Source organism: Alligator sinensis, unplaced genomic scaffold, assembly GCF_000455745.1.
Source record: "Alligator sinensis unplaced genomic scaffold, ASM45574v1 scaffold444_1, whole genome shotgun sequence".
In the NCBI taxonomy this organism is placed as follows: domain Eukaryota; kingdom Metazoa; phylum Chordata; order Crocodylia; family Alligatoridae; genus Alligator; species Alligator sinensis.
This window is the reverse complement of record NW_005841886.1, coordinates 537,432-545,356: the sequence shown is the minus strand read 5'-3', so window position 1 is coordinate 545,356 and position 7,925 is coordinate 537,432.

Here is a 7,925-nt window from a genome sequence, read left to right as displayed (position 1 = left end):
ATATAAAACCTTCCCCTTGCTTTGCTCTTTGGCTTCATGCATTAGCTTAAAGGCCTGGTCTTTATTTTTCAGGGCAGCGTAGCTGGGGTCCAGAATATCCAAATGTGTAATTGAGGGCCTTGTTGCATATTACATTTAGGACATGTTTTATTTAGATCATAGTAATTGTTGCTATGAGCCAGAAAGGTTTCTGAGCAGTTACTTATGATGCTTACTATGATCTCAACCCTGTGGGCAGGGCTAGAGATGGTGGTGCAGGCAAAAAACAGCTGACTGTTGGAGCTCCAGTGCCATGCTGGGACTGGGGCTGACAAACAGCTATTTGTTGATCCTAATCCTTCCACCAGAATTGTGAACTAGCTTCAGTATAGTGTGTGGTGGCTGGGACTGACAATCAGCTGTTTGTTGGTCCCAGTTTCCACATGGAACTGGAGCCAGTGAAGACCACTGTTATTATCTCTGTGTGAGTCTCATGATAGTGAAACATATATTACTTAACATCATCTGGATACTCCTCACTCCTTGCATCCCCCCCCCCATTTGTGCACAGGGTGGATGTGGCTCGGGGCTCCCCACCCTGCTGTCCTGCCCTGGGAGCCCTGAACCACAACTTCCATGGGTAACCTGTTCCAGTGCTTCACCATCCTCCTTGTGAGAGAGTTTTTCCTAATATCTAACCTAAACTTCCCTTGCTGCAAATTGAGACTGTTGCTCCTTGTTTTATCATCTGCCACCACTGAGAACAGTTTAGCTCCATTCGCTTTCAAACCTCCCTTCAGATAGTTGAAGGCTGCTATTAAATCCCCTCTCAGTCTTCTCTTCTGCAGACTAAATAAATCCAGCTCCCTCAGCCTCTCCTCATAAGTCATGTGCTCCAGCTCTCTAAACATTTTCATTGCCCTCTGCTGGACTCCCTCAAATTTGTCCACATCCTTTCTGTAGTGGGGGGTGCAGAACTGAACACAATACTCCAGATGTGGACTCCCCAGTGCTGAATACAGGGGAGGAATCACTTCTCCTGACCTGCTGGCAAAATTTCTGCTAAGGCAGCCCAGTATGCCATTTGCCTTCCTGGCAACAAGGACCCACTGTTGACTCCTATTCAACTTATTGTCCACTGTAACCCCCAGGTCCTTTTCTGCAGAGCTGCTGCTTAGCCAATCAGTCTCCAGCTGGTACCGGTGCATGGGATGGTTCTGTGCTGGACTTTGAACTTCTCTTTAGTGAACCTCATGACATTTCTTTTGGAAAAATCCTCCAATTTGTCTAGGTCTCTCTGGATCCTAGCTTTAACCCCAGTGTACTTACTACTTCCCCCAGCTTGGCATCATTTGCAAACTTACTGATGGTACAAGCCATCCCATCTTCCAGATCATTGATGAATATATTGAACAAAACAGGTGCCAGGACCAACCCCTGAAGCAATCCACTTGATACTGGCTGCCACCTAGACATCGAGCTATTGACTACTACCCTTTGAGCCTGGTGATCCAGCCAGTTTTCTATCCACCTTACTGTCTATTCATCTAATCCATACTTCCTTAGCTTGCTTGCAAAAATGTTGTGGGAGACTGTATCAAATGCCTTGCTAAAGTCAAAGTATATCACATCCACTGCTATTCCAAGCACACGGGCGGCTTCAGAGGAGGGATGATGAAGATGAGGGCTGCAGAAGAACTGGTAGAGCTGACCAGCAGGGTGGAGCTGTTGCTCCAGAAGTGCACTGAAGACACCTCCAGCAAGGGAGAAGCAACGGGCAGCTGCATCCTAGCCCTGCTGTGGGAAGAGTGTGGCAATGGTGCATGGGTCAGTGCATGGAGGCTCAGCAGCTGCATGAGGCACCACAGTTCCCCAACCCTACACAAGGCAGGAGCCCTTAGTGCACGGGTCTCTGCGCGGGGCTGGGAGTGGACGGGACCTCAGTGGCTGCACGAGGCAGCACGGGTCCCCAACCCTGCCCGAGACAGGAATCCAGCCCCTTTGGTGCACAGACTGGTGCACGGGGCCAGTGGAGAGCTGAAGGGACCTTGGCAGTTGCACGAGGCAGCGCTGGTCCCCAACCCTGCATGAGGCAGGCACCCCTGTGGTGCACAGGCACGGCACAGGGGCGGAGAGAAGGGCGGTAGCCGATGGGATGCTGCAACTGCACAAGGCAGTGCAGGTCCCCTTCCCTGCATGAGCCAGGCACACCCTTCAGTGCACGGGGTAGTGCACAGGGTGGAGAACAGGCTGGAAGGCTGCATGAGGCAGCTGAGCTCCTGCAGCAAGCAGCACAGGTTGACCACCCAGCGAGGGAGGACGCCTTGCCCCAACCCACCATTGGAGATGAGCCTAACTCTCCAAAAGCTGCGGGAGTTGTGAGTCCCTCGGGAAGAGGGTTTTTAGAGGGGAGGAGGGTCCATCCCCACTGTGGATGACTAAGGGGAAGCCCCTGACAGAAGGGGACAATTTGCTCTGGGAAACAGAAAGGAATCTAGGTTTCCTGATTGCCAAGGGGAGGTCACACAGTTACTGGCCATTCCTAGTCCCTTAACCCTAAACCTAAACCTGACCCCCCCGCCCAATTGTCACTTCATCTTACTGGTGGTGGTGTCAATTCTCCCAGCCTTGGAGATGCCTGGCCTGGTGCTTTTGCATCTCCTCCTTCTCTGTTGCTAGGGATCCAGGCAAACCATTTCAGGAGGAGTCCATGTTTTCTTCCTTCTCTCACACTGCCTCTGGCAGTTCCAACTCTGCAGTCCAGAGGTCTCTTCCAGCATTGAATTGATAAAGTCCTTATGGCAGAGCATGCTTTGAAGCCTTGCCATCTCCTCCAGTATCTCTCTTGCCTCCTCCCTGAGGGACACCATCAGGAGACACCATTCACACTGCAGGCATCCCCTGACCTAGCTGTCACTGGAAGGAACTACAAGCTGGAGTCACTACAGTGGCAAACCAGGACCTGTGTGGGAACCTGTGTGGAAGCCTCAATGGTGAGCCATCCTGCCTGTAAAGAAGCCTTGTGGGTGCAAGCAGAGGAAGAGCTGGCAGTGGCAGTGGCTCTGGCATTGTGATGTCCTCCATCCATCTCTCTGAGTCTCTTAATCCACTGCCTCTCTCTTTCTTCTTCTCTTTCCAAGCACACCTTCCCTAGTAAACTCCCATGTAAGCTGCCTGTTCACTGCTCCTTGGTCCCAAAAGGTTCCCTTTTCCCCGCTAACTTGCTTCCTTTTACCAAGCTTACAGTGAACACACTTGAGAGAGTTTCCAGGCATAGGTGAGGCGTAGGTGGTGCACATGTATCCCCTGAGAGTGCTGGTGCCCCCCCTGAGCGTGAGTGCTCTCGACTTAGGCGATGGGCAGGAGGGGCAGGCAGAGTGCTGCTGCCCCCCTGAGAAATGCTGCTGGCACTTCCGGGCACACCGCCAGCAATTCCAGGCTTGGCATCCGGCTGTGGCAGGACCCCTGCCCCCGGTTGGTGATTGGCTGTGGTGGGACTCCCCCCATGCTGCTGCTACTGCCATGGCCGCCTACGGACAGTCCCCACTCGGCCCGCCCTTACCGTCGATGCCTGCATCACTGTCTACGGGCGGTCACCATGCCCTGCCAGCCTCAGGAGGCACATGTCGCCTATGTTTCCAGGCAAACTCCCTAGCAAACTCCCCCTCATTCAACTCTAGTTAAACAAGGGCAGTGGCTATGCGTAGGGGGTGTATGAGGTTGCACATGCACCCCCTGACCAGCTGTGCTCACCGCTTAAGCAATGGGTGGAGGAGGCAGGTGGGAACACCAGTGCACCCCTTGCAAGCACCAGCCAATCACTGTGATTGCTGTAGCTGCTTCTGGCAGGATTGCCCAAGGGGGAGCCCCCCCTCCGTCCACTGGATTGGTTGCGGGGGGAGCCCCACCCCGGTCGGTGGGACTGGTCGTGGGGGGGGGGGAGCATGTGCCCCCCTGACTAGGGCAGCACCAGTCACCCATGAACAAGGGACTTAAACTTGGCAGTTAGACCAATACTTTAGCTACTTACACTAAATATATCTAAGTTAATTACTCTGAATGAAACAAAGAGTACACCTTAAAGGCTCCCTTTCAAAGAGGAGGGCAGCAAACTGCCCTGAGAACTGACTTGTAAACTTCCCTGTCTGCTGCCCCTGTTAACTCTCTCCCTGGTTGCTGGTGGAGTCTCCTTTTATACCCTCCTGGACCTGGACTGGTTCCACCCTCTTGTTAGGACTTCTGTCAGGCAGCAATCACCCAGCTAGGAGCACTCCCAGCTGCTCAGAGCGTCCACCCAAACACACAGGCCACCAACACTCAGCAAGTCAAACACATGGGCAGCCTTGGCTCACTGGGCCCACAAATAATCTTACTGTTACTACAAGCTAGGAGAGGTCACCTGCATGTCAAGTGTATTCACCTGCTTCTGTGTTCAGAACCAAAGGACCTGCTTTCCCAGCCTGCCCCCAAAGGCACTGTGGTTCATACAGGGCCTGGAATGGTGTCTGGAGCTCTGCAGCCATTGTTAATAGGAGGTTGCTGTCAGCCCACTGGTAAAGGGCAGGGATGGATGAAAAGGGCCGGAGTTGTTTCCTCATCCTCCTTTTGTTTGCTGTGCTGTATACAGAGGGTTTTTCCCACAGATTCTCAATTCACACAGGATGGAGAGCAGGGAAATAAATATTACAGAAACACTACTCCATATGGTGAAGGCTAAGCCAGAGCAATTCTTGGGGCAGGAGGCAGCCCCAGGAGAGGACTTCATATGCTAATCAAATAAACTGAGCCAAATTAAATTCCACCAGCCATCTGTGTCTGCCACACTGCTTTCCAGGCACTGTGCTGTTTCAGAAATGCTCAGCTTTTAGCAATACAGAGGTGAGATTTTTCCAAAGTGCCTGAGATTACCAGGTAGCTGCTGGGTAGAAGGGCACTGGAAAATGTGGTCCCAGAACTTAACATCATGTAGTGGGCACAGATGCTGCAGGCCTTGCTTGTCCACCTGCCTTCTCCCCTGTAAAATTATTTGGCTGGGTGAGAAGCAGATGCCTTGCTTTGTTTTGTGACTATGTAGAGCTCTGGGATAATAAATTTGAAAGCACTTAAAATGGTGCAAGAGCCTAATCCCTGCAGGTTCTCAAAGGCTCTTTAAGATTGTCTTGTTGGGGACACTTAACAAAACTAATCTGAAATAACTAAAAGCATGAATTTAAAGTGGGCCAGTGAAATTGCATTCCACTTTGTGTGGGCACTTTTAGCCAGAAGGAAGGTGTCCCTCAGCTGACATATCTTAATTAACTTTCAAAGTAAATGAAACCCCTTTGAATTAAGGCCTTTTAGTTTGTTAATGTAGGGTAATTTTCCTGTTCCTGAGGCATATTACAGATGTGGGAAAAAACCCCCAGTACTTTATTTTCATCTCAGTGCGCCCCCTCATGAAGCGCATACATACCCAGTAGAGGCATTGTGTTAGTTTGACCCAGGTCACCCAATGTCTGTATAGATCTGGCACTTCAGCAGGGCTTTTTGGTGCTTTTATCTAATAGCTGACTGAATCAGCTATTAGATAAAAGTGCCAAAAAGCTCCACTGAAGCTCCTGATCTATACAGATGCTGGGGAACCAGGTCAAACTGTCACACTTCCTATTTTGGTAAAGTGCTGTTTTTTCTTGTCTGTCAGTGCCCTCCCTAGGTGTCTCCATATAAAAGAGCCCTCAGGCTATTTTGAAAGCTTTGCCCTTTGTCTTCAGGGTCATCAGTTTAGAACTTACAAAATATTCCCATCTTTGTATAATGGGAACTGGGCAGGATTGCATCATCTCTAGCAACAACTCCCTTATAACTATTTTGGTTGGTATGCATACTGGTGGAAGCTCCCATGCCCAAAGGCAAGAAGGGGAGTGTTGCCCCTCTCACCAGATATAGTGACTTCTTGTTCTTGGTGCTGCTTGTATGTTCAATCATGGGCCTCAGTTACCAGAGGGTGAAATGCTTCATGCATGTCAAGCCTGGGCATCATGCTGGTGATGTTCATCCCCAGGGACTATGCTGCTGCCTGCTGGAGGAAGTGAAGTCGGTGGACACTTAGAGTCGGGGATTCAAACATATAGCCTGCGGGCTGGATCTGGCTTCAAGAGTCCTTTCTTTCTTTCTTTTGGCTCGCCGGACCGGGATGGTCGACGCCCTGCAGCTCTTCCGCCTGCTGGTGCGGGCCTGCCTCTTGCTCGAGTTTGAGCACGCGGTCCTGCGGTGGACGGTGCCCACCTTCGAGGAACGCTGGGCCCTCGAGGGGGCACTCTGCCGAGTCGAGGCGGGGCGCCTGCTCCTCGCCCTGTAACACCCCCGGCTGCTCACGCTGGGGCAAAGCATTGAGATTTGTCGAAGGTTTATAATTTGGTAATGTTCAGTGGGCTTTCACAGGGAGAACAGAAGGCATATCTTTGAGACAAAGTCCACTTTGTCCCAGTTTTCAAGTCTCTGTTCCAAAGCATAGGGGAAGAGAAGAAACTTACCAGTATTCTTTTAAAATGGCAAAGTGTATTTTTCTTAGCCTGCTCTTGTAACAATCCCAACTCCCCCGAAAAAAACCCCCCTAAAAGAAAAAAAAAAAAAAAAAAAAAAAAAAAAAAAGTCTTTCTTTCTTTCTTTCTTTCTTTCAGTTCATAGGGCTCCAGCTGGGCCTGGGAATTCAGGGATTGCATAAGCAGAAGGCAGGGACAGAACTCAGGGCTGTGAGGCCTCTTTGGAAATGACCTTCATTGGCAGTGGGGTGAGAAATGGCTATGCCAACACAGTGCCTCTCATCCTGCCACTGTTTGGCTCGCTACCATTTATGCCACTGCTGCCACCACTTGCTTGACTGTTGCTGGGTCAAGGTTCAGTCTCCAAGGAACCCTGTGGTCTGGATCTGACCTGGGGTGGGGCAGGGATTGGGGCAAGTGTAATATCCATAGCTTAGAGGAAGGTGGATGAAAGATGCTTGATATTTTCTGACAGAAGGGAAGAGAATAGGGGAGGGTTCTATAATCCACAGAACACCAGGTAGTCTAGATTTGTTTGCAGCTAAAATTTTGGCCTCACATGTGTACCCTGCCAATTCTAATACCCCAGCTGGAGCCTATCTCTAACACCACGCTTAGCAGACTAGTGTGGGCAAAGCTGAATTATGTCCAAACACTGAAAACTGTCATTATATGGCTGTATACTAAGGCTGTGCAAAATTTCGGCAGCTGTGTCATTTCGGAGGTGTTTCAGCCCATTTTGGCTCCCAAAACACCAAATCCGAAATGAAATGGAAGGCTCTGAAACTAAACGAAAACACCCGAAACTTTTTGGATGTTTCAGAATGTTTCGGAGGTGCCCCCTGGAATAGTCCAGCACAGCACCACAGCCCTTGTGCCATGGGGGCTTCTGCCACGGCTCTCCCCACAGGGGCAGAGGCAGGCACAGCCGGAGGAGCCATGGGAGAAGCCCCCATGGCTGCCCTGCCTGGCTCAATCCCCAACCCAGACCCAGCCTCCCGGCACTTAAAAATAAATAAAGCCCTGCACTCACCTGCTGCAGCAGCAGTGATCAGGACCTCAGGGCTCATGGCAGAGCCCCCCGCACAGCGTGGGGCAGTGGGGATTGCCCCCACCCCCACCTGGTACCTGCACGGCAGCTGTCACATCGTGTGGGTGCAGTATGGCTTGGCAGGGCACCATGTGCTGTCTGGGAGCTGGGGTGGCTCCAGCAGTCAGCTGCAGCCTGGCACCACTCAGCCCCAATGGCCTCAGCTCCCAGACAGCATGCAGCACTGCACCCATGCCATGGAGCCAGGCGGTGGTGGGGGGGGGGTCCCCGTTGCCCCCCACTGCCCTCAGAGGCCCTGATTGCCACTGAAGCAGCCGGTAAGTGCGGGGCTTTTTTTTTTTTTTTTTTTTTTTTTATATGTGGGGGGGCGGGTG